We start from the raw sequence: 26,671 nt of genomic DNA on the forward strand, positions 1-26,671 counted from the left end.
GCCTCCTTGAGGATGAAGTGTTTGTGGACCGTCTGGAGGTGTCCAGGAGGTAGTTGGATGTAAGGCCTGGAGCCGGGGGCAAGGTCTGAACTGGAAATACGGAACTGTGTATGGCTGCCGTCTCCAAGGGGAGGCTCTCTACGTCTGCCCTGTCTCTGCAGCTCTGGCTCCGTCCTCATTGCTGTGCAGATGGGCTGGGTACCCAGGAGTCGGTGATGAGTGTGTCATGGTTTTGCTTTTCGTTCCAGGGCTCACCAGTCATTAGACGAAGTAGCAGAGTACAAAATGGCACAGTGACAATGTTTTGTGACATGTTTCATCATGGGCTTACATGTGGTTCATTAGGACAGAGAAGCCAGTGACCGATTTTTCATGGATTTCAGGGACGTCCGAGCAAAGCTTTCCCCACAAGGTCTAGCTCTCTGTTTGGATGCTGTAGCTCTGGGGAACAGAAACCCAAAGAAAAACTCACGCCCAGACCGCCCCTGCCTCCATTCCCACACATGCGTGCGTACACACACACACACACACACACACACACACACACACACAGATTCATTCAAGACAGACAGCCCTGAATTCCGGAGGGACACTCAAGCAATGAAGTATTCACCCAAGCTCCTTAACCCATGTTGCTCTGGGAGGGGAGAGAACGTGCTGTGCTGTTTTACGTGGAGCCTGGCACCTCTTTCCTGCTGTGCTCCTCATGACCTGCACTTGCGTGGAAAAGCCTCCCTCTTGGCCGGCCAGTGCTTGGATTGCAACATTTCTTGTAAAAGCAGCGATTCTCAGAATTCTGGGTTGTCCTGCTCTAGTTGCTTGAAACTTGTTGCTTTAGGCTTGAAAAGTTTGTTTTCCTCGCTGGTTTTAAGTTGCAAAAGGACTGGATTTAAAATGTAGCCTTCTTGGAAGGAGCTCGCTCTGGCAGGAGGGTGGGTGGGTGGGAAGTGATTCTGTTTAGATTTAAATTTATTTTTGAAACATTTCATCAAAGTGCTCCATGTGCCTGGCTTCTAGAAAATCGGCTGGGAAATACCAGCCGTGGTGCGTAGCCGCGGTCTCCTGGTCCTTCCTCTGATCCGTTTTCCCGTCCCCTTCGCACATTATCCTGGAATTCTGCTCTGCTGCAGGAGAATGTAGCTGGTTCTCGCAGAGCGGTAGGACAAATGCATTCTCCTTTCTTATACTCTGCATTTGTGTATAATCTCACCCTGTTTTAGTTGGTTCTGTGCTCAGACTCTGCCCTTCTTATATAGGGAGCATTTCCTCCAAGGTGTTCTTCCTGGGGCAGGTGTGTTTTTTCCCGGCGGGCTTTTCCTTGTCATGGGGAGGAACAGACGCTTCCCATTCTCTGCACCCCCTCCCCATACTGTCCTTAAGCTTTTCCCTTAGTCTGCCACTTGGAAACCCTCACATTCATTATGCTTAAGCCCTTACTTACTTAAAAATGTATCTAATGTATTCCCTAAAAAGTACATTTTAATAGGTACTTAAAATGTATTTATATTATAAATCTAAATTTTAAATTTGTATAAATGTTATTTATTTTAAAAAGTTCAAACCATTTTAAACATATCTCAAACTGTTTTAAACATATTTTGAAACAGGAACTTGCTTTAATTGGAATCTGTCTTTTCTAACTGGATGGCCATGATTTTCATATAGTCGTTGGTTTTCCTATGTGATGGGTTCTTGTCTAAAAGCGTTATATATGTTCCTCCTCCCGGCAGCTCTGTAAGTCGGTTCTATTACTGTCCCTGAGGGATGTGGCAGCTGTGAGGTTGAGCTGCTTGCGCAGGTCATACAGCCCATAAGGCCCGGGGTTAGGATTTGAACCCATACCTGTTAGCTCCAGAGACTGTTCGTAAGCACTATAGAATGCTGCCTCCGGTAAAAGGTTCTCTGTTGAGCACTTTCAAACTCTTGTCATTGATTCCTTGCATTTAGTACCTTTGGCTGTGTCTGGCTCCCCAGACACTCAGCTGTGTGCAGGTGCACTATTCGCCCCTCTCTCTGCGAGACTTCCCTCCTCCCACTTGCTCTTATGTCCTGCGTTGGAGCTGTGACATCAGGGGCCCTCACGAGGTCCACTGCTACCCAGACAAACATGCATTTATTTTCCCTTTACTTCCAGATGTCGCATTCAATTTCAAGGAACAGAACTCAGAAACTTACAACAGTGCAGAAAACAGGAGGGGCTTCTCCGGTGGAAAAGCTATGTAATCAGATTTGGAAGGCAGGAACGAAGGGAAAGGTGGCCTGCAGAACTAACACAGAGCAAGCTGTCCCCTGCACCACCTGGAAAGGCCACTGTGGCCCAGGGAGGGGCCACCAGCCCAGTAGAACCTCCAACAGGCGCTGGAGCCACACAGGCATCCCCCTTTTTAAAAAAGATGTTTACCCCCCACCATCGTACCTTGCACACAGTAAACGCTCAGAAATAGCTTGTTCCATGAGTATATTCTTTGTGACTTCCCTCCTGCTTGATTCTTGATAAGGCCACTGGTATTTTTAACATTAGTACTCGTGTACTTACTTTATTTTTATTAGGATATTTATTTTTGTTAGAGCTGGTTTTTTTTTTTTTTTGTCATTTTTACTATGATGAATATATATTTGCAGCCAGGCATTATGATCCATGATATGACATTTAAGCATTCATTTTAAAAGAGGTATTGTGGGGGCGCCTGGGTGGCTCAGTGGGTTAGGGCCTCTGTTTTCGGCTCGGGTCATGATCCCAGGGTCCTGGGATCGGGCCCCGCATCGGGCTCTCTGCTCAGCGGGGAGCCTGCTTCCTCCTCTCCCTCTGCCTGCCTCTTTGCCTACTTGTGATCTCTCTCTGTCAAATAAATAAATAAAATCTTTAAAAAAAAATAGGTATTGCACAACTACTATGTTACTATGCCAGGCCCCGTGCTAGATACTTAAACAGAAATGGTCTTTTCCTTCCTGCAGACTCTGTCTCCTGAATAGAGATTTTACAATAATTGCACACACAACTGGAAAATTTGAACTATAACAAACACTTCAAATAAATGATACATAGAATAGTTAGAATGTCTAGCAGGGAGAATTGATATAGTAGTGATGGGGAGGGTGGCGATGGTTGAACTAAGGTTGAAGAATGAATGGAAGGTAATCAGGTAAAGAGGGGATAGGATTCCAAGGAGAGGGAGGAGCACATCCAAAGGCCCTGTGGTAGAAGGGAACAGGACAAGCATAATGAAATGGAAATGGTCCAGTGTGGCTTGAACTTGGACTCCATGAGAAACAGTGGAACCAGAGCAGTGGTGACCCTTGATATGTAATCAGATGTTTGATGCTGGTGCTGGAGGAGCATATGTGTGCACGTGCGTGCATATGTGTGTGTGTGAGGGTACATGCGTATGTGTGTTAGGGTGATGTGCCCTCATTCTGAAGCTCTCTAGCTGATTGCTCTGTCTCCTGGTCTCCCGAGCACCCCAGGGCCAGGTGGAGCATTGCCTGAGTCAGATCATGCTGCTGTGGGTTCAATGTTACAAAGCAGGGGGATAAAACTGAACGGTATTGGCTCAGGGATGGATGCTCGTCTGCCCACCCCCACCCCTGGCCTCCATCCCTCCCTCCTATTTGAAATTCAAGAAGCTCAGAATGTCCTGTGATTCAGTTCATGAGCCCAGACCTTCACTCACACTTTCCCAGGGGAGGGAGCAGGGGGAGGAGAAAGTATTGGGCACGATGTTACCTGTTTTAAAATTCAAGTGAATTTGCATCAGTTTCTTCTTTTGAAACTATCCCAGTATCCTTTGACATGATTAGAGATGCCTAGCGGTGCCATGGGGTGCTGGATGGACAGCGAAGCCTATGTGTGTTTGGGGGGGACGGACAGGGCTGCTGTACCCCCATGAAGTCGCATCACAGACAGGTCAGAGCTCATGAACGTCTGTCCCCACTTCCTTGTTCTCCAATGTGGAGATTGAGGTCTTGAGGTGGCACATGCAGGGTCTCGTAAGTGACAGAGCGCAGAAGGGAAACCAGGTCCCTTTCCCAGAGCCGCACTCTGCCCGGGACACACCGGATTCCACAAAGAGCTATGAGATTTTTTTTTTTTTTTTTTTTAAATATCCTCACTGTTCTGGGAGGAAAAGATAAGAATTTCCCTCTGGGGACTTGGGATACTTACAGACAGAATCTGGGATCTGGCTCAGGGGCAGATCTGGAACTCTTCTGAGGCCAGTTTATTCTCAGGAGCCTTTTGTTTTTTGAGAGAGGAGAGGGGCAGAAAGAGAATATTTTTTTAAATATTTTTTTCAGACTTTTAAATTATTATTCATTTGAGACAGATGCAGAGAGAGAGAGAGAGGACAAGCAAGGGGAGAGGCAGAGGGCGAGGGAGAAGCAGACTCCTCGCTGAGCAGAGAGCCTGACATGGGGCTCGATCCCAGACCTGGAGATCATGACCTGAGCCAAAGGCAGAGGCTTAACCATCTGAGCCACCCAGACGTCCCGCAGAAAGACACTCTTGAACAGGCTCCACGCCCACATGGAGCCTGATGTGGGGCTTGATCTCATGACACGGAGATCATGACCTGAGCGGAAATCTAGAGTCAGACATTTAACTGACTGAGCCACCCAGGACCTCTCGGGACCCCTTTAGACATAGTTCTCTTGTCTTTCCTTTCCTCTTGGGGCAGAAGCCTCCGTGGCCTTCTCTGCTCCCAGACACCCCGGTCATCTTTGAGGGGAGCGTGTGTGTGTGTGTGTGTGAGGGCGAACAGCTAAGCCCAATCCAGCAGAATCCGAGGGCGGCGTTCCCACTGCAGCTTGCCCGTCTCCACACAGACCGCCACTCCTCTCTGTGTTACCTGAGCCAGAATTCTTTTATTTTTTTCATTAAGGTATGTGTGTTTATTTTTCACTCTATTTATTACTAAGTTTTTAATTTTAATCCCAGTGTAGTTAATGAAAAGTGTTATATTAGTTTCAGGTGTACAATATAGTGCTCAGCAAATCTGCAGGTTACTTAGTGCTCATCACAACAAGTGTCCGCCTTCATTCCCGTCACCTACTCCCCCATCCCTCCACCTGCCGCCCCTCTAGAAACCATCAGTCTGTTCTCTGTTGTTAAGAGTTTTTTCTTTGTGCGTCCCTCTCTGGTTTTTTTTTTTTTTTGCTCATCTGCTCATTTGTTTCTTAAAGTCCATGTATGCATGAAATCATAAGATATTTGTCTTTCTCGGACTCACTTTTTTTCCTTATACTCTCTAGATCCATGTTGATGCAAATGGTGGGATTTTCTTCTTTTTTACGGATGAGTAATATTCCATTATGTAGACATACCACATCTTCTTTATCCATTCGTCTATCTGTGGACACTTGGCGGCTTCTGTAATTGGGCTATGGCCGAGAATGCTGCTAGAAACCGAGGGGTGGCTGTATCCTCTGGAATTAGGGTTTTTGTATTTCTTTGCTAGCCTAGAATTCTCCCATTGGTTTTATAAAAGACAAAGCTGTTCTTTCTGGAAGACAGGGAGAAGGAGAGCGCTAATTCGTCGAGTCAGGGCTGGGAGAAGCAGTGGAAATTCTAGTTCAACTTGTTGCCTTATGTTTGGGAAAACTTGCACAGCCCCTTTCTGACTGGGGGTCCAGCTGGGAACTCCTGGGTTCCAGACAGCAACGGTTGCCTGCACCGTTCTGACCTGTCTCTCTAGGTCTTTTTCATTACGATCACAAAGTCTCCGGAATCTACAGACAAATGTCATCATGTTCTTCCACGTCAGCCCTTGACATTAGGGCTCCGTTCTGTCTGCATTCCTCCAGTCCCACTCCCTACACGAGGCTTTTCTGTAGGTCACACGGCTTCGGTTATTATTAAACACATGGAGAGTGGTTCAGCCTTTCCTTTCATGCTGGATCGTCTTCTTGCAGATGGGCCTGCTGCCGTCCTTACGGCCTTCAGGTCTGATGGTCACACTGATGTGGTTTTGCAGGTGTGGTCTGACCCGTGGAGAAGACTAGCAAAAATTACTTCCTTTTTTTAGGCTAAAGGACATATATCCATGCAGCCTGATATCACAGGGTTGGGAAAATGCAAAGCTACATGATCTCATTGTCTGGAGGTTGACAGGTTGTTGTTACAGGAGCTGGAGTTTCGGGGACCGTTGAACATGCTGGCTTCAGTAACATCCATAGCTTCTGGTCTCCATAGCCTATCGCACACGGGTGTACACTTTTGAAGAGGAGAATCACAAATTAAGAAGCAAGTGAATATTTTTTAGCCTCCAAATTTTCATAAGGGAGGGTTGACAAGATCTGGAGAAACTAGAGAAAAGACCAGTAAAATAAAATAAAATGATAAAAAGGAGAAAAGCCTAGTATTTAGTGGAAAGGATCTGTAGATCTTCTAGGTACTGCTGTTTCCGTTTGCATACTGTTACCCAGGACAGCTGAATGTGCTACATTTGCACGCTCTACTGAACGGTGCTGTGTTGAGTAATGACAAGTCAACAAAACAATGTACAAATCCCAGGCAGTTACTGGAACCTACCACCCAGCCTTTTGACATTAGAGCATTCTTTTTAGGACTCTGCAGTGACCACGAATCTATCCAAGGCAGCATGAGCTAGAGACGAAAGATAAAAAAAAATTCTCTTCCTTATAAGAACTTGTTTTTCAAATGTACCTTTTCCATGGGGATTCAAAATCACCATCCGAAGATGTGGGAAGGGAATCGATATTTCGTGTGTCTGGAAGACCGAGGGCTGGCTCCAGTTCTGGATTTGCCCAAAGAATGAGGTGGCCCGTGGTTCGTGAATGGGTATTTTGAAATTTCACCTTCTACTCTGATGCATAGCATTTGGTAGTAAGCATTCTCACCGTGTCCCAAAACTGCTTGTGAGAGGACAAGCCCACTCCATTCTTGGGCTCCCAGGGTCACATCTGAGCATACTTTATTTATTTTTTTTTGAAGATTTTATTTATTTATTCTTTGAGAGAGGGATTGTGTGCATGGGCCTGCAAGCGAGCATGAGCAGGGGCAAGGGAGGGAGGGAAAGAGAAGGAGGGGGAGAGAATCTTAAGCAGACTCCCCACTGGGTGTCGACCCCTTCCCCCACAACGTGGGGTTCGCTCTCATGACCTTGCGGACATGACCTGAGCCGAAATCAAGAGTAGGATGCTCAAGCAACTGAGCTACCCAGGTGTCCCCTGAGCAAAGACTTTAGATGTTTGTACAGAAGTAACTGTCTTATTTTTTAAAATATTTTATTTATTTGACAGAGAGAGAGATATCCCAAGTAGGCACAGAAGCAGGCAGAGAGAGAGGAGGAAGCAGGCTCCCTGCCGAGCAGAGAGCCCGATGCAGGGCTCGATTCCAGGACCCTGGGATCATGACCTGAGCTGAAGGCAGAGGCTTAACCCACTGAGCCACCCAGGCGCCCCAGTAACTGTCTTATTTTAAAGGATTCCATTCTGACCGTAGAATAAACTTTCATTCGTATCACCAGTTTAAATCTATTTTTAGTTGACTGGACAACAATTTAGTGATTGTATCTTGTAACTATTCATTTCCCCCTGTGACTTAGGCTTCATATGACTTAAGAGTTCATATGTAGCCTTAAATTTCTTGGAATTGACGCTTTTTGGGTAATTACATCAATTATAGAAATCTCTTAATAATAGAAACAGTACCTAACACCAAATTTCCATGGCTTGGTAAAAAAATGGGTAAGTCAGTTTCCACCCTCAACATTTCTTCAGTTTGTTGGAGGGCAGCTTTCTGAATTAAAAGTCCCCTCCAGTTAGCCTGTTGTGAATTCAGAAATCCACAAGACAAAATCCAACTTTGTGAAGGGATCTGGTCATGCTCTACTCTAAGCTTCCTCTTGGCCCCACTGTGGACCAGACTCAGCTCTGAATCCAGTGCTGGGCTCAAATTAGCCCAGTGCAGCAGCCTTACTAAGTCCTCATTCATTTTTTTTTTCTCTCTCTGGGCACCATCATGTGCTGACATCACAAGCCCAGGAGGGTGGTCACAATGCTGCCACCCAACAATGAGCTTTTCCTAGAGCCCCTGCAGGGGAAAGGATGATGAGAAAGGAGAGAAAATGGGAGGGGGGGTGCTGAGGGGCAAGACCAAGAGAAAGAGAGAAGGGCAAGACCAGGAAGGAAGCAGCCATGCCTAGTCTCATGACAGTCAGTAAGTGGTGGCCAAGCCAACTAAGAACCAGACAACCCGGAGAATGAGGAAGGTCGACCAGCAGGCCAAAGCTCCCGTGAAGAGGGACTCCCCTCTGAAGTTAATGGAAGGTGAAAGGGTTTCCGACAATATGCCCTCCAAGTGGGGGAGACCAGGCTTTCCTTCGGCGGCTGAGGTAAATGTCAGGCAGGGAGCGTGGAGCGCAATGAGGTTTCAAATGCTTCCCCCGTGTTATATGTCAGAATCTCCCCATGTTGGCTTCTCAGGCACAGATCTCACTGGAGAATGGAATTGATGGCTGACATTTGGGGATGCAAAAGCCTATGACGAGGCTCTGGGAGTTTTGATTCCATCTTCTGTTAGTTGGTTTGCTCTGGGCTTTTATACAAGCCTCTTCATCTATGAAGTGTCATTGATTGTCTTCTTGTGGAGTTCTTTTAAGAATGCTGAACCTGGCCATAAATGGTCATATTACAAAATTCTAATTTATACAAATGATCTTTTCCCAATATTTTGCCTCATTAACATGGAAAATGCAAGAGAAATGCCATTTAGATGCGTGCGCAAGCAACTGACATTGAGCATGTTTTCAGGGAATTCTCCAAGTTCGTGCCCAACCGGAATCTCCAGAGTCTGATTCCCGTTAGAAGGACAAGAGGCAGGAGGGACGGGAATTTCCATTCCCAAACCACGATCCAAGGAGCCCACAGCACCCTTGTGAAGCAGGTGAAATTCACCCTTGGCTCCCCGCTCTGGTCCCCTGCCCTCCTGCCCGCCCTACCCCCTACCAGTTCCCTCCTCTTTCCTTCTTCTGTTCCGCAGAGCAGAGGTATCTGTAGAACCGAGAGTAATTACTCATGCAATAGTAATTAGCAAACATTTAAAGGAAGTTCAATTTCATTGGGATTTTAAGACCATCTTTTTTTCCCTTGTTTTGTTTCTGAATTGGGATGGGGTGGGAGTCAGACCGCTCCAAGCAGCCAGTCTCTATAGACAGAGGCTCACACCAGTGCCCCTGGCAGGGAGACCTGTGATGGTGGTTCCCAAAGCACTTTTTTCTTCCTGGCTCTCTGGCCCTTCTTTAATGGTTAGTTGGGGAAACAAATAAGCAATCAGTTTTCCCACAACCAAAGGGGACTTAACTGAGGGGGAGTTATAGGGACTCACATTTCATAGCATGGAGTCAGCCCTGCAGAGACGCTGCTGCTACACCTCACCTTGAACCTGCGTGGTGACTGGTGGTATTATTGCCAGAGCTCTCCATTTACATGGACTTAGAAATGGGTGAATTTGGAAATGTGTTGCCCCTTTATCAATTCTCCATGACAGTCAGCTCCCAATTACAGCTTAACCCTCCAACTGGATATGTAGACTATCATACAAATTGTCTACCTTAATTGTCTTCTGCTTCTCACCCCATGTGGTCTGCCCATCATGGCCAAGTTCAATTTCGTAAAATGGAGATTTCATAATGTTTCAACCCTTACTTATAAAAGTTTTTGTTGGCTCTCTGGGACCTTAGGATAAAGCACTAACTTCTTAGGTTGCCATTTGAGGCCATGATGTGTTAGTCTCAGCCTGCCTTTCCTACTAACCACTTAACAAACCCATAAGGGTATTTTCCCTTTGGCAACCTGCACAGTGAATACCGAACACATTTTGGACTTTACCACTGCCAAATTTTTTACAAACTTGCTGCTCCACCACCTCTACCCCCAGACCCGACCCCAGATCTCTACTGTACTCATTTCTGTTGGTTGTCATTGACAATCCTTCAAGGTCCGGATCAGAACCACCCTCCCAACTTCCTTTTTTTTTTTTTAAATGTAAATCTTTTTTTTTTTAAGATTATTTATTTATTTATTTGACACAGAGAGATGATAAGCAGGCAGAGAGGCAGGCAGAGAGAGGGGAGGAAGCAGGCTCCCTGCTGAGCAGAGAGCCCGATGCGGGGCTCGATCCCAGGACACTGGGATCATGACCTGAGCTAAAAGGCATAGGCTTTAACCCCCTGAGCCACACAGGCTCCTCTCCCAACTTCTTAAATAAAGAATGTATCCTCTTTTTCTATCTAGAACTCACTGTGCTCTTTCTCCCAGACTCCTTGGGCCTTTGGGTCTTTATTAATCACTTGATACTAAGAGTGGGTGACGATGTTGAACGAGTGATCCAGTGTTTCAAAACTTCGCTGGAAAATTTATTCAGATTCCACCAGTTTTTCTACCAATTCCTTTTCCTGTTCCAGGATTCTCAGTGGCATTGAGTTGAGGTCTCCTTCGTCTCCTCCAGTCTGCGACTGTTTCTCAGTCCCCTTTCTTTCACGATCTCAACACTGTTGAAGAGCTGTCCTTTGATTTGGGTTTGTCTAATGTTTTTTCATGATCACACTGCAGTTGTTACGGTATTGAGAAAGAGGCAACTGAGCTGGTGTGCCTCCCTGGTGCTTCCTATGGGGGTGGGAGGTGTCACTGTGCATCCCCAAGATGTTAGCCTTAATGGTCTGGTTAAGGCCATGTCTGCCAGGACTTTCCACTCTGACTTCCCTTTGTTAGTACTAAATGTTTTGAAACCTTGGAAATAGTCTGTTTCTGCTTTTGCCCTTGTGCACTGACCTCAGCTTCCATCAGTAGATCCTGCCGTGATAATCCCTGCGGGTATTGTAACGCTGATTCTTCCGCCTCCCTCATTCTTTCTCGACTTCTTCATTGGACTTCTTCAAGGAAGAGTTGCATCTTCATTATTCACTGCTTTATTAGGTTATCATTTATAGCCATATAGATTTATGAATTGTTTTGAGTTATTTGGGTCGTCATCTGAAAATGCTATTTTGCTGGACAAGTTCCAACTTTGGCCCTTGGGGGATATCTCAGTTCAGCTCCTGTAGTCTTTGAACATGCTTCTCCATTTTCCTTCCTTCCTTCCTTTCTTCCTTTTTCTCCTCCTCCTCCCTTTTCCCCTCCCACTCCTCCTCTCCTCCCCCTCTTCCTCCGTCTTTTTTCTCCTTTTTCTTCTTCTCTTCCCCCCACCTCCTCCTCCTCCTTCTAACTCTTCTGCACTTCTTTACTTTCTGCTACCACTCAGTACCTCTGAGTTCATCTGGTACTTTCCTTGCTTAGGCCCTGGAATCAGTTCTCCAGTGAACCCTAGTTTCCTTTATTGGAAAATAACATTTAAAATCCAAGACCCAGGGGTACCTGGGTGGCTCAGTGGGTTAAAACCTCTGCCTTCAGCTCAGGTCATGATCCCAGGGTCCTGGGATCCAGCCCCACATTGGGCTCTCTGCTCAGCAGGGAACCTGCTTCCTCCTCTCTGCCTCTTTGCCTACTTGTGATCTCTGTCTGCCAAAGAAATAAATAAAATCTTAAAAAAAATAATAAAATCCAAGACCTGGGTGTGCGTGTGTGTCTGTGTTCACTGCTGCTGGAGTGTCACTGTTTTTAGTCCCTCAGTGAAAAGAGATAAACATATATGTACGTATAGTAACCTATGCATAGGGCACACATATATGTTGATCGATCTATCATCTCTCATCTATCTATCTACATCTATCTACTCACCCATCCATCAGTCTCAATCATGAGCTCATATCTGACTCCAGTTCAGACCACAAGATACATTCTAACATTCCCCCCCACCCCACTTTCAGATAAAATCTTTCTGAACAGCAAGAAACCTCATTCCTATTATCTGCAATTTATTTACTTATATTTTCATTTCTGGTATCCCAATAAAGCAGTTTCAATATTATCAATCCATGCCCCTGTGAGAAATTCATGTATCAGCTGGAGGACAGGGTTTGTGTTTGGTCTGTGGTGACGTTAGCCTCATGCTACCCAGTCAAAACACTTGCTGCCAGAGTTAGGTCAGTTGTTTTCTTCTCCGTCCTCTTCAGTGTGATTCTGTGATTTGTTTACAATACAGTTAGTTAGACTCATTTGTCACCACCTGCACTGTGTCTTCACTCCTGCATCATGTTTGACTTTTGAAACTTACCTAGAATGGTGTTCTTTGCACGGTACTGTTCTCTGAGTACTGACCAATGCGTACAGTCCTATATCCACCATCCAGGTTCCTTGCCCGGTAGATTTCTTGTAGACAGTATATAGCTAGGTCGTGCTGTTATATTCAGTCTGACAATCTTATCAAAAGATAAGACTGGTGTATTTCATGTGATTTTTTAAAAAAGATTTTATTTATTTATTTGATAGATAGAGATCACAAGTAGAGAGGCAGGCAGGGAGAGAGGAGGAAGTAGGCTCCCTGATGAGCAGAGAGCCTGATGCGGGGCTCGATTCCAGGACCCTGAGATCATGACCTGAGCTGAAGGTAGAGGCTTTAACCCACTGAGCCACCCAGGTTCCCCTGATGTGATTTTGATATGGCTGCATTTAAATCCACCATCTGATCAGCTGTTTTCTCTTTGTGCCGTCTGCCCTTTGTTTTTTTTTTTTTTCCCTCCTCTTCTGCCTTCACTTATGTTCATTGAACATTTTTTGTGACTCTGTTTTATCTCCTTATTGACTTGTTATTGGTATTTAAAAATTTTTTTGAAATTTCTGAAATGCTTGCAATTCACATCTCCAACTGGACTTTCCCTTAAAATAATAGCACTGCATGTGTCGGGCAAGGACCTTGCAACAGCACCTCCCTAAGTGTTCCCTCCCGTCCTCTGTGCTTTCACTTTCACATTAGTGCACAGAACATCGCTATGATGCTTGCGTTAGACCAGGGCTGATACGCTGTGTCACGTGGGCCATATCTTGTTCACCCCCTGCTATAAAAATGATGTTTTATTGGACAAACTCATGCCCCTTTGTTTACATGTTGTCCATAATTGTTTTTGTGCTATGAGGGCAGAATTTTGCTACAACAGAGATTATGTGACTCGGCAAAGTCTACACGTTACTCTCTCTTGCATGGTTTCTGATGAGAAGTCTGCTGTCACGCTTTTCTTGTTCCTCTGCGTGATGTGTCTTTTCTCTGGCCGTCTTTGAGATTTTCTCTTTGCCTTAATTCTCAGTAGTTCAAGTGTGACAAGCCTGTGTGCACGTGCATGTTTATATGTGTGTGTTAGGGCTGGTATTCATCCTGCTCGTTTGCTTGGTGTTTTGAGACTCTTGGATCTGCAGTTTGCTGTCTGTCAGCAATTTGGAAAATTCTAGGCCATTATTGTTATTATTTTTTTAATATTTCTTTGCCCTGCTTTCTCCCTCTTTTCTCTTTCTGGGAATCCATTACATAAATTTTAGACTGTTTGATAAGCTCTTAGATGTCCTGTTCTTTTTTTTTTTCTCCCTGTCTCGTTCTTTTTTTCTCTTTGCATTTTGGTTTAGATAATCCCTAATTAACTTACTTCAGCTTCACTAATTCTTTCCTCACTATGTGGAGTCAACTGATAAGCTCACGGGAGGTGTTCTTCATCTTCAGTAGGGTACTTTTCATTTCTAGCATCTTCATTGGAGTCTTACAGTTCCCATCTCTCCTGTGAAATTACACATCTGATCCTGCATAATGTGTACCTTATGCATTAAAGACTTCAACCTATTAATTAGTTAAAAAAAAGTCCCTATCAGGTAGTTCCGACATCCGTGTCTACCTGAGTCTGGGTCTCAACGATTGCCGTCTGTCTCCTGGGAGCGTGGTGCTTTTTCTTCTTGCCTTCTCATTTGCGTCAATTTTTTTTCCTTGAAAAGTGGACATCTGGGTAGAACTGTAGAAACATAGACAACTTGTTTTTCTCTCCAGAAGGGGACCTGCTTTTCCTCCTGGTAGGCCTGCCGTGTGGAGGCATGAGCTATTGCTCTGTTTACCTTCCTTGCACCAGACCTGTCAAGTTCCTGCTGATACACTTGTGTTTTTTGGTGGGGGTGGGTTTAGCAGAGCAATGTCTGCTTGACTCTCATCTGTAGAACTTTCCCTGGCGCTGAACCTCTGAGAGGGTTCCTCTGCATGTTATTTTTCCTCTCTGTGCTGCTCTTGTTTTCCCCTGGTTCTTGTTCTTGACAGCCTGACCATGTGAGGTTTGGTTAGAAGTTTCTGTTATTTGACGAAGGCCCCGGGGAGGCTAGCTGCCTGTTCCTGGCCCTTAGAAGCCTGACTTCCTCCTTTCTCCTGTCCCTGTGCAGCAGATCTAATAGCAGCCGTAATTTTGATGTAGTAATGAACGTGTATAATATTTTGCAGTATCTGCCACAACTTTGAGGGGGCAAGGAAATACTTGTGCTTTTTTTTTTTTTGGCTGGTGTTGGTGTTGGTCACAGGTCCCGTTACTACTATTGTATTTTGTTTCCAGCATTCATAACAGAAGGATATACTCCTAAATCTGAGTTAGCAGTCAGTGAAATGAAGATTTAATTTTTCCACATTAAGTTCATAGATTGGGGCTTTCTATCCATGGGTCCTTCGGAGTCCCAAATAACCTGACTTTGAGAGAGAATTCACAGGATGAGTGATGGAAGGGAGTAATAGCAACTTGCCCTGTAGCCAGAATCAGGTTCCTAGTGCTTCTCTCTTGAATTAACATGAGCACTCCCCCCCGCCCCGCCCCCAACCACCATACTGTCAGCTTTTGGCTTGGCTCACTGAACAGAAGGTCAGGAAAAGCCTATGTCCTGAGGACAGCTGGGCCAGTGTTGGGGATGCATCATGAAAAACAAAATCTCCTTCTCCCCCAGAAAACCTCTCCACCAAAGGAGAAGAGAAAGAAAATGTTTACCGAATAAGCATCAGACCAGGACGTGAGGTGCATACAGGGTACTGGCTAAGAGACTTCAGTGACAGAAAGAAGTTTCATCCCTTTCTAGAGTCAGGCTGACACACCACACTGCATAGTGTTTTCAAGTTCAACGACTCCTTGTCCTCAAGCAGGAGGGACCAGACAACACCATTTGTCGGCAAACTTCGTCCTAGCTTACCTGTGAGTGGAGTGGCCGTCTTGTGTTGCAGTTGAAGGCCTCTAGCCAAAGAGAAAATGAAACTTCTAGCATCCCTTAGGATAGGATCTAGTTCCACACCCTGGAGTGAGCATGGCACCTGCCGAAGTTAGATGGTGCCCACCTTCTGAGGAATCCTGGGAGGGAGCGTGAGGGGTTTACCTTTCAAAGAGATGGTTTCCATGGGGAGTGGTACATGGGTTGTACAGGTGCTTCTAGTTGAGGCTTATTCAGTCTTTAAGAAGATTTACCTTCATCTCCAAAGGGCAGAGAAGGGATTTCTAATAAGTGTGGTGTCGTAAATGCTCTAAGAAAAGAGAGGGAAGGTCATCTCTCTCCCTTAGTGTACCAGGGAGGACTGGGAGGATTGTGTTTTTTCTCGATTTGGATTGATCCTTGCACCAGAAAAGAGCAAACGGGCCACAGCTGGGCGGCGCCTCTCGAAAGATGCTGAGGACGCGCTCTCACGGAGGCCCCCGCCGCTCTAGGGAGGGGGACCCTGCCCAGGAGGGGTCCCGCCGCTCTACCATCTCCCGTGTTCCTTGCAGGCGCCTGTCATTTTCCTTACGTGAGATATTCACATTCTGCCTTGGGTGAAATGGAAATTCAATTTAGCTCTCCCGGGTCCAGGGGACATGTGTTTTAATCCAGGAAATTGACTCTCATTCTCCTAAGCGGGTGATTGCTTCCTGTGCTAAGTGAATCCGGCCGATCCATTCATCCGTGACTCAGCATGTCCTCTGAGACCTCCCCGTGGGCCCAGCACACACTGGACAACGGAGAAAAGAGGAGAAAACACAAGTCTGTTCTCGCACGCAAATTGGGGAGTTGCTCCCACAGTTGCGACACATGACCTGCGAGCTCACCGAGCCTCATGCCCCTTTACTGTGGCTTCCGTGTGCTGTTCCTTCCGCCGGCGATGCCCCGGCCTGCAACACGGTTCATCTGTCAAAAGTCTTCTCCCTCCTGAAGGCCCGCACCCGATACTGTGTTTGTTAGTGGGCTCCCAAGGGTTCGTAGTACATACGAATGATGAGTTATCATGATCGGTATCAGGCTCACAGAGTGGACTGTGTATATTGTACCAGACATTGCAGCAAGTGCTTTAGGTCGTGTATCCTCTAAACAAACCCATAAGACAGGCATTTGTACCCCAATCTAGTAGAAAAGGAAACTGAGGGTCACAGAGGTCAAGTGTGCCTTCCTTCGATCCCATAACTAGCAAGAAAATCAAAAGCCCGGCTGAGAACCCTTTCTCTGGGTGGCTCCTAGGCCTCTGTGTGGACCCTGCTTCTTCGCTTTTCCACAGCACCGCACTCCTCTTCTGAAAAATCACTTGCTCACTTCAGGACTGTGATTTCTGGCAGATTTAAGAAGGCCTAGGAGGAAGCCATGGTACCTGGCTCATGGCGCCTATCTTCTCCAGCATTTAACATTGTGTCTGGGGTGCACTGGGTGAAGGAAAAGGGGCTGTGAGCAGAACAGGGAGCTCTGAACCAGGGAGGGACACGTGACCTGAAGGTGGCCATCCCTAGGATGTCAGCGACGTAAGACTGTGTGTAACTGGGTGAGAGGGTGACCTGGGTTGATGGGACTTTTCTCTTGGAATGTTGGAGACAGAGGATCTGCAGGGAATGGTGTGTGGAGGGGAGAGGCGCATGACAGGCTGTGGGGTGGCCAGACCAATGAAGGACGAGAATCTGGAGTTGGGGGAGCCGAGGAAACGGGCTGGGGTTGAGAGGGGGTGGAGTTATCCCCGGGTGAAGGGACTGAGTACCAGAGAAAACCACCAGAGATCAAGGCCCATGTCCGGAATCCCTGACTCCTTTGAATACATCATGCTCTACACACACACACACACACACACACTCTTTGCTTGAGCTGGCTTGTATGGGTTCCATTGTATGGACACTTAGAAGAAATATGTGATATGGTGGCCCTTGGCATGGGGGGCTGGGAGAGGGGAAGATGGGCTTTGAGAGAGACCACAGTGGCCAGGATACAGGCTAAAGGGAAGTGGACTCTGGGAACACTGGTTCTTGGAAGTGACTGGACCCGGGAATCTGACGGGGAGTTTTGCAACACACTGGTGCTGGGCCTTACCCTGAGAAACTGTGCTTGATCGATGGATGTGGACTATAGTCTGGGCATTGAGAGTTTTGTTGTTGTTGTTTAAGAGAGAGAGAAAGAGCGAGCGAGAGTGAGCATGAGCGGGGGAGGGGCAGAGCGAAAAGGAGGGAGAGAGTCCTCGAATCCTCAAGCAGCTGAGCAGAGCCAACTCCTGGCTCCATCCCAGGATCCTGAGATCGGGACCTGAGCCGAAAGCAAGAGCTGGACGCTCACCTGACTGAGCTGCCCAGGTGCCCCTGGGCACTGAGAGTTGTGACAGTTTCCCAAGTGATTCTAATATGTGGCACATCTTGGTGGGAAGCACGACTTACAATATTAGGGGTGGGTGAAATGTCCAGTTCTGGAATGATTTTGTTTATTGTAAGAACAAGAGATGATGAGCTAGAGGAGTTGAAATCCTCACAGTGTAGAGTTACTTCCCCCCACCAGCCCAGGTTCTAGGTCAATAACAATTAAAGAGGTTGTATTTAGGCTGAAGACAGCAAGCAGGTGCCAGCGTGGATGGCTGTAGGCAAGCAGCCCGCAGCATTTAAATTCTGCACGTTAACAGGTGTTGTAATTTGTTGGCAGATCCAGTCCTTCTCTGCTTCCTGAATTTTTTTTTTTTTTTTTTTTTTTAGAGCTGACAAAGGATCGCATTACGAAGGAAACATTGATTTTTATCTTAACTGGTAGCAAAGTTCCATCGGCCAAAAAGCCTAGTAGCTGAGCAAGAACCTTGAGGCTGGCCCAGAGCCCACAGCCCTGTAGTAGGCTCCTGGTGTCTTTGCAGGAACCAGATTTTATTGGAGTCAGCTTTCCCCACTGAGGTCAGAGGTAGAATCCCTATGCTTAGCTCTGACGTCCAGGTTGCTGGAAGAGCCCCATCTTCATGACCTCAACTAGGCCTAACCACCTCCCCATCTCCAAATGCCGTCACCTTGGAAATTGGGGCTTCAACATATAAATGGGGGGCGGGGGTCAGGAACCTCACCATGCATTTCTCAGTTAACTCTGAGTATGTTTTCTTTTGGGGTAGATCCAGCTAGAGTCCACTAATATGGCCTCAGCAATGGTTAAAATATTAGAAATTTAGAAACACGAATTACTAGTCATTGTCCCAAGTTCCCTAAGTGGCCTCACTCCTGTCACCTCACGCGTTCTCCCCCTTCCCCTCCTGACCTCCATAATCCAGCTGGTCCCGCTCCGCTGTGCCCGGTGTCCATTCTGATTGGCAAATGCTCAGGCCATTCCAGATGGGGTGATGATCAGTCTGGGACTGGCAGAGACAACTGTTTACCGAAAGCTTGGGGACAAGCTGGGAAGGGTCAAGCCTATAAAGTAAACTGAGACACACCGATCTGGGGCTCACATTGTAGGACACATCCTCCAAGGTGTGTGGGCTGTTTTGCAGAGTTAAAAAAAAAAAAACATAATGCAATTTTGTTTATGAAACATGAAATATGAAAATCTACTTGGCTTTATTAAGTCATGATGAATCAGGTAGCATCCCATCTGCAGGGTGACAGGGGAGCTCAGAGGAGTGGTATAAAATACAAAGTTTTTATGGAAAGGAGTGTGGGGCAAGAAATTAGCAAAAGAGAAGAAAGGATTGTTTCAGGCCAGGTCAGCTTCCCCTAGGGAGAAGGATAGGAATTCTTTATTTTATTTTATTTTATTTTATTTTATTTTATTATCTGACACAGAGAGAGAGAGACAGCAAGAGAGGGAACACAAGCAGGGAGGGTGGGAGAGGGAGAAGCAGGCTTCCTGTTGAGCAGGGAGCCGGAGGCAGGGCTCCATCCCAGGACCCTGGGATCATGACCTGAGCTGAAGGCAGCTGTTTATGACTAAGCCACCCAGGTGCCCTGGACAGGGGTTCTTACTGGGTGGATTACCTCATCTTGCTTTATGAGATGGAGAAGTCTGTGTGATAGATCACCTCTTTGGGTCTGACCAGAAAATGCCAGATTTATCAGCTTTGAAGTCCACTCCTGGGGACACCTGGTGGCTCAGTCAGTTGGAAGTCTATCTTTGGCTCGAGTCATGATCCCAGGGTCCTGGAATCAAGTGCCACATGAGGTTCTTTGCTCAGCGGGGAGCCTGCTGCTCCCCCTGCTCGTACTCCCGTTTTCTCTCTCCCCTGTGCTCTCTCTCTGGCAATTAAAAAAAAAAATCTTAAAAAAAAAAAGATATTATGTGAATTCCACTCCTGAAATTACAAGAGTTTTCCTCATGGTTTTCTTACTCTGGGGGCAAGGGATTCCTTCACCTTGGGCCAGTGGCTTTTGTTTTAACAGCGGAGGCCTGGGTCCTGCAGGCCCAGAGTGCACTGGGAAGAAGAACCCAAGTTCGGGTCCCAGCAAAAATCTCTTTTTTACCTTGCCTGGGTCCTTAAGAACCTTCTCCGGAGGAGAAAGGGTGTCCCAGCATCTCCTAATCCCCGGGGACAGAGGCTGGGAGCTCTGCCGGGGCAGTCATGGACTTGCTGTGGTCTCCCTCACCCCATCGGAGGCCAGCCAGCACCTTCCTTCACCCCTGCACACACCAGACTGCTCTGCATGGGAGGTTCCCACGCCCACAGCTCCGTTCCTCCACACCTGTCCTAGATTAGCCTAGATGAGGGCCTGCGCAGGGCACCAAGGTCGTCAGACCCCTCCTCCTCGGGGCAGGAGCCTTCAGGTCATGGCAGTCCTGGCGTGGGTACTGGGGGGGGGGGATAGTTCTGTACGTGTGTTGGTGCGATTGGTCCTGATTCCGACCCCAGACCGTGTACTCACTGCGGTCATGTGCTGAGTCTGGTCTGCTCCCGGGGGCAGCTCCCAGCGCTCCTGTCCTAGAGGGAGGCTGGTGTGGGCCCAGCAGTCACTGTCCCAGAGCAGGACCCCTGGGTCAGGCACAGCTCCCTGTGCCCCAAGCCTGGGGGTTTCCTTGCCTCGTGGCTGCATCATGGACACAGCTCCTGTGTGTCCTTGTCCTCGGCTGCTTGGCGTGTGCTCAGGGAGGATATTCGGGGCTGTCTATTCCACGTAACTGTTAGGGGGAGTTAGGTGGCGTGTCCTCCAGCTGTAGCCCACCATCAGCCCCTCCCCTTTATCTCCCTGGGACTTCTTTTGCTCTCTTGGATGCCTCAGTCCTAATGGACATCCTCTTTCCAGTTTGGGGGTGGGCCTCTGTGCTTTGGTTGCCCAGTTTCCCAGGCCCAACCTCCTCCTCCTCCTCCTCTCCTTGTAGGGCCCAGTGTCTCCCACACCTTCCTCCCCTCCCCTGAAACTTGCTTTGGTCAGCCCACTCACCTGCACCCAGGGGACCCACTCTGTCTCTGGCTGCTTTCCGGGCTGCTCTGTCCCCCACCCTTTGAGGGGGTGAGATGGCACCAGGTTCCCACCTGATTTTCGGAGATCCCCGAGCTGAAGTCACCTACTTCACCAGGGGCCCGTGCTGACGAAGGACTGGCTCTGGATCCCGAGGAGGTTCCCTCCCTTCCCGAGAGCCCAAGTCATCAATCATCCCTACCAGAGATCAAGGGCAGCCCTCTGAGGGAAAATTCACTGTTTTTTTTTTTTTTTTTAGTGTCCTTCCTTTCCCTGGGACATTTACAGAGCTGAGCATGGATGCCCCTCCTCGGAGGTGTCAGGAGACCAGCCATCCATAGCCCTACTGACAGTGCGTCCTGGAGTCCCGTGAAGAGGGGCATTCACCCCTCCTGTCCCCCCCTCCTCCACCCCATGCAAAGCCCTTTCCATTGTGTGGGTAATACATCTGGAAAAGTCCAGAGTTCCCAGGATATTGCAGTTATAATCCCTGCTAAAAAGGGGGAGGTTTCCAGTTCAAATAGGGCTGCTTTTACAACCCTCCTCGCTGTATGCACAGAATGGTTGGGGCAGTTGGAGAATTGTCATTGTTTGGGGAGGGGGGCTCAGGGGGGATCTCTGGGCTCTCCTGGGAGGGGGCTCGGGGGCCTGCTGTGTCCTGGAGCTCAGTGAGCCCAGTGGTCCCTCTCCGGATCACAGTGGGGCTAAGTACAGGACACATCCTTCTGGGAGTCGCCGCTTCCTAATGTAGGGGGGTTTTAGAATTCAGAAATCTTTCAAGTCAGCCACTGTGCCATGACTTTTACGTGGTGGACTTTTCCATCCTCACAGTGGATCTGCCTCCCATTTTCTAGATTGTGAAACTGACTTTAGAATCAAGGATGTGTGTGCTGCTCTGCCGGGCTCCATTCAGCCCTTCCTTCCTCCTCCTGCTGGAGACTAGAGCAAGTTTACTTATCTCTGCGGTCCCTGGTCCCTTCTCATCTTCCGAGTTGGGCTGAAGACGGCAGGTGCAGGGATTGGCCAAGGGGATCACCTCAGCTCTCCGGGCTGAGTCATAGCCTTGTCACCAGCCTAGTAGCTGACTGCACAGAAAGGGCCCTCCCAGGGGGACTCCAGACAGGGCAGGATCAGAAAGCGAAACGTAATCTAGAGCATGTTCTCTCCTGGAGACTTGTCTGAAAAAATGTCCCCCTTCAGCATCTGGCCCTGTGTAGATATGGTGGCAGGAATGGGGAGAGCAGGAGAAGCTCCTCCCCTGAGGTGACAGGCTAAGCTTGGCAGCCATCAGACCTCACTTGGGGTGACCTGGGGTGAACCTCAACCCCATTCTGCCCCACATTCATCATTCATAGATGAGTGCTTCGGACTGGATTTTCGTCTGTGTTTAGACCTCTAGTCTACAAATTTTAATAATTCAAGATCTATTTTAAGCAAAGTCTTCACTTAAGTGGCCTGAAGTTGGACTTTCCTTCCAGAAAGCCTTTCCATTAGGGTAGCCTTGCTTCTTGACTCCGAGGCCAAATACTGCCTAGGAGAGTGGGGAGCATAAGAATGTTTCCTTCTGGGGCCCTGCAATCTGCTGGCCGCAGTGGTAACCTTTTCTCTGTGGTCTCAGAGACGCATCCCTGTGGAGGAATGTCACTCATTATTGATGATTTGATTGGTAGCCCCCCTCCTCCCAAGTGCCAATGGGAAGGGGTCACCTGCTTTTCTGGGCACAGGCTGCCTCCATGGCAGTCACCCCAAGACCAGCTTGAACACACCCAACGATGGCCAGCTGGAAGGAGACACATCACCTGGGCAAAGTGCCCGGGGAAATGACCCCTGTCTTCTATAGCGAGCCAGGCCTGCTTCTCTAAAGATGCTTCCCGACATCTCCTCTGGGATGGCTGAAAAGCATCTCAAAGTGGCCCAGACTGCACTCCTGAGTTTTCTTCCAAGCCTGCTTCTTCTTCCTTCTGGCTCAGTCACCAGCACCCTTGTCTCTCTGTTGTTCAAGCTCCATATGGGGATTTAACCCTGGATTCACCATATCCAACCCACCCATACATCCACCAATCCATGGGTTTTACCTCCAAAATATATTCGAGGTCTATCCACTTCTCACAACCGCCTCACCTCTCCCATCAGAGCCGTATCATCTCCTCTGGTTTTCTGTAGTGCTGTGTGCTTTTCCACTCTGGCCCGCTACGACCCTCCCTCCATTTTCCATATAAAAGAGAACTGGTTTTGAAAAAATTAAAGTTAGGGACGCCTCGGTGGCTCAGTCCATTAAGCATCGCCTTCAGCTCAGGTCATGATCCCAGGCTCCTGGGATCGAGCCCTGCATTGGGCTCACTGCTTAGCAGGAAGCCTGCTTCTTCCTCTCTCACTCCCCGGTGTGTGTTCCCTCTCTCGTGGTGTCTCTCTCTGCCAAATAAATAAAATCTTAAAAAAAAAGTAAATTGGATCATATAATTCTCAGGCTTGAAATCCTTCTCGGAATATCTAAACTTCTTAGTTGGCCTACAAGATCCCCCCAAATCTGGTCCCTGCTACCCTTCCAGCTACCGCCTGTCTCCAGCCGCTCACAGAGGACCACCTCAGGACCTTTACACCTACTGTTTCTGCTCTCTAAAAAGCTCTGCCCCCAAATCTTTGTAGGACTCCAGTGTTTCTTGTCATTTAGGATTTCCGTTCAGACGTGACGGCCTGTGATCATCGATCTCCACCAGGTAGCCGTATATTGTTTCCTTCATTATTTGTCCCTTGCCTGTCTGCTTGCTGGAGAATGGAAGCTCCAAAGGAGCAGGTCCCGTCTCTCGTTCTTAGTGTTCAGAGCAGAGCCTGACAAGTATTTGCTTAATGAGTGGACGAGGTAGGAGTGCTTGGGCGTTTGAATAAAGGGGAAGGTGAACCAATGTTGAAAAGGTAGGTGTAAATTGCAATTTGGCTAACAAGGCTGCCTGCCACCACATGGTTAGAGACACCAAGGCCCTGGGTCAGTAACGTTAAGGGACTTGCCTGGGTCCCACCGCTCTTGAAGAGTAGGGCCCCGGTGGCAGCCCGTCAGGCCCTGGGGGGTTTCGGAGCGCTTTGCCCCGCTGCCCTGCGGCCGAGGTTGCCAGTCCCCTGAATTCAGAGGCTTCCCGCAGCATGTCAGCTCAGCCTGGAGAATTAAATAAATGACTTCAGCTTTGGGTATGATAATCAGAAATGTGGCCTAAGGTGCCAGGCCCAACAGGAAAGCTGAGGTGGGCGGTGAAGAAAGGGCAAGCGGACTGGACGGAGCCTTCCTAGGGTGGAGGCTCGGCTGCCACCGGCCAGGAGGGCCTTGAAAGCCGCGGAGCGGCTCGCGCCTCGCGGAGGCCCTCGCGCGGCCCCGCTCGCCCCGCCTCCGCCCCGCCCTCGCCCCGCCCCCGCCCCGCCCCCGCCGCCGGGGGCAGTAGGCGCTGACAGCGGGCGCGCGGCGGACGGAGTGTTTGCATACAAAGGCGGCCACGCGCGCGGCGCCGCACGGTGAGTGGACGCTTCCGCGCCGCCCGCCGCTCGCCGAGCCCCAGACCGAGCCGCGGGGGGACCCCGGCCGCTACCAGGCAGGGGCCGCAGCCTCGGCGAGGCCGGGCGGGGCGGGGAGAGCCCCAAGAGCTGGGGGCGCGCGGTGGGGCCGGGGCGGTAGCGGAGCCGGGGCCGGGGCCGGGGCCGGGGCTGACCCGACGCGGGAGGACGGAGCTCGGTCCCCGCGGCCCTCTCGGGGGAAGTGCTGCGGCGACGGAGGCGGAGAAGCAGGCCCCAGCTCCGGCTCCTCCGGGCCGTGTCGCCAGCATCCCTCGGGCCTTCCCTTTCGGGGCGCACGCCGGGCTGACCTTGACCCGCCTGGTGGAGCCCGGGGGGCTGCCGCGGGTCCCTGGGACGGCGGGACGGGCTCCATCCAGCGGGCACGGGTGCGTTCCGGCGGTGCAGCGGGCAGTTCCTGCGGTGCGCCCGGAACTTTTGTGAAAATGTGCCCCGAGGCTTAGGATTTTTGCCCTGCAGTGGAGGAAACTGAGGCCCAGGGAGGCTGACCTACGTGAGCAAGGTCACACGCCGGCAGGTTGACCAGGGTTGGAATCCGGTTCTCAGATGACCCTTGTTTTCTCCCCTGCCGGGCCTCCGTGCATCTTTCCTGCGGCCGAGTGGGTGCTAGGCCTGGTCAGTGCCATCCCGTGCCCTTGCGAAGAATTTTGGGGAGGGCCAGGAAAATGTAGGATGAAAAGTAGTGGTTTGGAAATAACTCAAGTGCCATAGCGCTGCGGTGTAGGTAACGGGCGGCTAATTTACGTGGAGCGTAGTCGCTGGAGAAAGTAGAAGTCAACCCAGCGTTTGACCACCAAACAGGAAACTCGAACTAAAGAACCCGGCAGATTAACTCAGAGAGTTTTTTTTTAGCACTCAGTAGTATCCCCAGGATAGTAGGAGTATTTTGGAAAAGATAAGAGTTTGTAAGGTTTGTTTGTTTGTTTTTTTTTTTATCTGAGGAATGGCATGATTGTGGATTTTTATCTGTTCTATAATTCAGGTCTTATGAATTAAAGGAAGCGGTTGAGGAATGGGTAGTGATTGAGAAATAAACACACACTCCTCCCTCCCCCCATGTTGGGAGATCTGAGTTTGACTTATGGTTCTGTGTTTTGATAATTCTTCCTATTTGTCAACATTTGTATTATTATTTGGCATGTTTATTTCTGGATGTGCATTTGGGAGCTTTTCTTCCTGTTTGTAGGTAGGGCTGTGTAGTGTTGTGGAGCTGGGCTTGGCCAGAGTCTTGAACGTGAACTTAGCTCTTCCTGAGCTTTCTGGAGGCTCCTGGGCAAGTGTGCTCCCCCCTCAGATCTCGTTTATCAAAATCTCCTCACTCTAGAAGAGAACACACTGCAAGACACAAACCTACCTGCTGAGTCTAGTTCTGTGGGACAGAACTTGAGGGTTCATGGGAGGGCCTTAAGGATCTCTGTGTCCTTGGGGGACCTCGGGAATGGCTGGGGAGAGTTTTTCCCAGATGGGGTGAGGATGGCCAGACTGGCCCTACCAGAGGGAGGTCTATGGGCCCAGCCCTTTCCCAGTGAGCTGAACTCAGAGCCCTGGACCCAGAGGGAAGGGGAAGCCAGGAGATGGAAAGATAGTTCGAAGAGGCCACCATGGGCCTGTGGGGTGCTGGGGCTAGCGCTTTGCAGTTACACTGTATGACTTGGGCCAAAGACTTAAATTCTCTGAACCTTGGTTTCTTCATCCGTGAGATGTAGAGATAACCATACCTATTCAGGAGATTACTGTAAAAATGAACTGAGATATACAAGAGACAGAATAGAGGGGCCGGGACTCACTGCGGAGGTTATTATTTTCGGGAGGAACACGGGGTACCAGTGAGGAGGACTGTTTGTAGGGCTGAGGCAGTTCTGGCCAACGCTGGCCCCTGGGCTGCAGATCATCACTGTGGGGGACCCCCCCCCCCCAGAGGTCTCCTATTGGGAGTTGGCCTCTCCTGGGTCCTCTCACTGGGTTCAAGGTACACAAGACAAACTGATGTGGGGAGCATTCAGATGGGTGTGGGTGAGGGTTGCCAGCAGCTTCTTGGAGGGGAGGGTTGGGGATGGGTGGGGGGGTGGTATTGCCGCAATTGGAGTGGCTTTTGGAGCATTTTAGAGAAACACTAAGAAGACTGCAATCCTTGTGGGACACGGAGGCTAATGCCGGGACCTGTTTGCACGACAGCTTCCTAGTGTGACTGGGTTGGGGGCATTCGGAGCTGTTGAGGTCCTGAGGCGGAAGACAGGAGGTTCAGACAGATCAGTGGCGTGCTGTCAGCATTGGGCGGGCCCCCTGTGAAGGGTGATGTCACACTGTACATTTTATTGAATACTACCGCAGGTTATTATGGGGTAAGCCCACTCAAAATTGGAATGGAATTTGTGAAAAGAGTTAGGCAGGGCCCAGCTTAATTCTTCATGTATGGAAGGCTCCAGGGGCCTATTAGCTGGTCATTTCGGAAATGGGAACTTTCTAAGCTGTGAGTGAGGAGCCCAATACCTGCTTTAGCTCCTGGCAGCTCCTGCTTGGGGAAGTGGAGGGGGGGCGGCTGGCTGAAGGTGCCCCTGCTGTCCTGATGTCCTGCATTGGCC

At 48.9% G+C, this 26,671-nt stretch overlaps 1 protein-coding gene across 8 annotated transcripts in view; it reads left to right on the top strand.

Annotated features, from left to right (window-relative positions):
- Positions 1-26,671, top strand: part of LPIN1 (lipin 1) — a 125,965-nt gene that overhangs the window by 34,324 nt on the left and 64,970 nt on the right. For 4 of the 8 annotated variants that reach the window (XM_082745648.1, XM_082745646.1, XM_082745649.1 and 1 more), the window contains exon 1: positions 23,949-24,032. The exons of 2 other annotated variants lie outside the window; for them this stretch is intronic. The gene's annotated coding sequence lies outside the window, so the exon portion shown is untranslated. Of the gene's footprint in view, positions 1-23,948; positions 24,033-24,065; positions 24,110-26,671 lie in introns of those variants that run through there. 2 more of the 8 variants (XM_082745650.1, XM_082745647.1) reach the window with 2 other exon arrangements.

The sequence above is a fragment of the Mustela nivalis genome (genome assembly GCF_964662115.1).
Source record: "Mustela nivalis genome assembly, chromosome: 8".
NCBI classification, from domain to species: Eukaryota; Metazoa; Chordata; class Mammalia; order Carnivora; family Mustelidae; genus Mustela; species Mustela nivalis.